Here is a 385-nt window from a genome sequence, read left to right as displayed (position 1 = left end):
TATACATTTTCTTGAAATTATGGCTCCCCGCCATTCTGGCCGTGGCCCAGGGCGTTGTATCGTGCCCCTTCGTCGGGGCGACTTGCCCTGCGTCGATGCTCCCAAGGCTCCTTCGACGGAATATAAAGAGGGAAAGTGCTACTGGCGGCCACCCTTCTATCAAACTCTTCAGCTTCCCCTCTGTACTACGTCACCCTACAAAGTGCGAACTGCGACCGCTCGCTAGACTTACTGCTCTGGTCAGCAACAGGCACGTATGCACGGCGGTATGCACGCACAAATGTACGGAAACACCTGTGCAAGCATGCAGTGACTCACCAGGTGTGGGATTTATAACTGGAGAGTGATAATACCGGTCAATTAAACCGGCAAAAAAGAAAAAGTA

The sequence above is a fragment of the Eimeria mitis genome, genomic scaffold, assembly GCF_000499745.2.
Source record: "Eimeria mitis Houghton genomic scaffold, Emh_scaff770, whole genome shotgun sequence".
Classification (NCBI taxonomy): domain Eukaryota; phylum Apicomplexa; class Conoidasida; order Eucoccidiorida; family Eimeriidae; genus Eimeria; species Eimeria mitis.
This window is presented reverse-complemented; position numbering follows the sequence as displayed.